This window comes from Dufourea novaeangliae, unplaced genomic scaffold (genome assembly GCF_001272555.1).
Source record: "Dufourea novaeangliae isolate 0120121106 unplaced genomic scaffold, ASM127255v1 scaffold21, whole genome shotgun sequence".
NCBI lineage: Eukaryota > Metazoa > Arthropoda > Insecta > Hymenoptera > Halictidae > Dufourea > Dufourea novaeangliae.
Window position 1 is genome coordinate 222203 of NW_015373910.1, and position 3321 is coordinate 225523.

The following is a 3321-nucleotide window of genomic DNA, read 5'->3' on the forward strand; positions in this document are numbered from 1 at the left end:
AGTTTCTGAAGTGTCTAGAAAGAACTCGATGCAAATAGTCGAACGTTTTACTTTTTATGTACTTCAAATTATAGGAGTGGAAATAAACACAGTAGGGTTATGGAAATTACTAAAATGCAAGGGACATTTAGCCCCATTTTCTGCGCGTCCCGCGAATTAAATTGCAATTGGGTTGCCCGTAGAACCACGTAAAGTGAATCACCTTGGGAGTCGATAAAAGTTGAAACAGGGCTCACATCCGGCCGCGTGAGTTCAACCGAATATCAAGCAACCATGCAGACGATTTTGATTGCAGTCCCATTTAATCCTGGAATGTTGTCAAGCTATATGTAGGTACGATGACTGCCAATCTCGCTTGAGCAAAATTCGATCCTGGACCTGGTCGTGCGAAAAACGAGTCAGGAAATCACTCCGTAACCGATCATTCGATCGATTAGTGTTCGGATAATCTGGTCGAGGTAAATGTTAGTACCTACATAAAATTTGTTGATGTAATTAAATGAGCTCTATAAGTCATTTTACAATACATTAATTAGTAATAATGTTCGTAAAGAATTAACCGAGAAATGTTTATACAGATATGTTTTTCATATGTTTTCATTCCACTTAATGAGTATTAGATTTATAGAAAATAAATGGTATATTTATTACATAATTAAAGAGTATTATTATGTTAATATACCCTCACGAGCAAACTCGGCTTCCGCTAGGGGAAAAAGTGGCGTAGAAGAAAAGTTTCCTACCACTTAGTAACTTTATTTTAAGTACTGGAATAAATGTTACACCGAATGTTAATTTGGTATAAATTTCAGTAACTCCTAAAACTAATTGGTAGGTGGCCCTTCGCCTAGTTAGTTTAGAACGTGGTCTCCCGGAAGAGGGAAAGCCCTTCGCTTATGTCACTTTTTCCCCTAGCGGAAGCCGAGTTTGTTCGTCGGTGTACTATTATGTTTAATTTAAATTTTATTAGGTATACAATGTAGTAAGCAACTATTTTTTTTAATGATGTTAGAGAACAATTAGGTACATTATTAAGAAAATACATGTTTTGATTGTCTTAGAAATGAGCATTGAATTTCTTTAATTGTAAATCTTGCTTCCTCGTTTAACAATGTATTAGTTTGGAATCATTTTCGTAAAGAATTGACTGAGTGTTTCTACATATATTTCTTTCAACTTTTTACATAACATTAGTGAATGTTAGGTTAGTAGAAAATAAATGATCCATTTAGTAATTATAGTGCAATCTAATCTTATTAATTTAAATTCTATTAGGTGTGCAAGTTAGTAATCCACTATTTCCTTTACTAATGGGTGAGAATAATTAAGTATATTGTTAAGTATCACTTGGAAACGAATATTGAATTTGATAAATTGTAATGCTTGCATTTTACCATTTCTATTTGATTAAAGTATCGTTCCTAGATCACTAAGAACGTTTTCGTAAATTCTTCTCTGACACTTAACATATTTTTGATTGCAAAACCTGCGACATAAAATACATAGCTGAATTCTTTAGACATTATAAGACGTCAACCGAAGCTTTTCGGTAACATTCGCGGAGAAAGTTTCGCAGCGGTTTCAAAAGTGGAATTAATTTACGTTCTTTTGTACGGTCGATGCCAATGCAAACCCGCAGGGGGCAAAATTCTGTCGCGGAACGGGGAAAATGACTTGCCGAAGTAATAACGATTATAAAATTGAGCTTTGTACAGCAACGATACAAATTTCAAGCTGCATTAATGAACTGAAGAAGTTTTCCACCCGTAATGATTAAATTCGAACGCACCGAGGCGTTCCTTCATTTTCATTTAAACGTTCACCGGTAGTGAATTTTATTACGATGCAAAATATCAAGTATATCGATGGATTATTCATTATGTTTTACCAAATTCAATATTTGTTTCCAAGATAATCAAAAACACTTATTCTCTTAACTTTGTGCCCGTGGACGCTAGGTTATTGGTGGTCATCTACCACATTTTATACATAATTGAAAATAAACTAAACTAAGAAGACTCTTTGCAGTACAGTGTACGCATTTGTTTTGCAATTATTCAGAGAAGTACCTCCAATGCACATAATTGTTGACTTTTTAGACTGGGTGCTTTTGAAAAAATTATCCCAACGTGTAGTCAGTTTTGTAGCTATTTTTATATAAATGTTTGGCTAACCGGTGAAATATTTCTTGTTGGTGACTCATGGACCGGAGCATAAGCATGGTACACTTTAATATTGTAGTTAATCATCAAACGGCACTCACTTGTATCCATGTGTCACTCGATCCATGATGAAGCTGCAATCCTGTCGATACGTTGGGATGATTGTACACAAGGGACACGGTTTACGTCTGAAAGCTTCGATGATAGTAACTGTATGATGCTGGACTTTGACAATTTGAAATATATCGTATATTAGGTGTACCAATAAGCAATCCACTGTTTCGTGATGAAATCTGTATTCGTTTCTACATATAGAAGTCACGGATTCATATTGTTTAATCTATATTTATAATGATTTTCCTACACCATTGTTACACAACGTAACAAAATATGTTAAGTGTCAGAGAAGAATGTACGAAAATACTTTTAATTTAAAATACTGGACTACCTACTGGTACACTTAATAATATCATATAAAAAATTGTAACAAATATCTTATATGTATGTATAATTTACAAATATGTCTTCTGTACATACAGTTAAATTTTTACGCATTACTACTATCTCTGGAAAATGGGGAATGATAGATATATAAAATCAGAGATGGGGAAAATCATCATCTGAATCTAAAAAAAAGTGCCTACTTCACCACTTTTGATTAATTAAACGTGGAAATTCTAGTTTACATAACAAAATAATAATCCTTAAATGAGAAGACATTTGGTAAACAATTATTTAATATCATTAACTATTTGAAGGTCAGAACGACACCCTTAGATACTGCTGCCTTTCACTGTGTATTATTCGAATAAAATTATGCCCAACTCTGGTTGTAACTAAAAGAAGAAAAAAATAATATAGCATGTGGGTAAAATGATTCCTGGGATCATTTTATCCTTTTAGAGAGGGATCATATGACCCCAAATACCCAACTCACATTCAGTGGTTGAATATAACATCAACTTATTACATGCCGTAACGAAACATTAATTACCTTATTATTGAATTGTGGTTAAATGCGCGCAAGAAGCTGCTGTCACATTAAACCGTTTATGACACAACTTACACAACATTCAAAAAGACCTTATCTTAGATAAATTGCAGTACTTTTGCATTTTTCTTGTGGGCAACACACAGAGCACTGATATTCACATAGCAC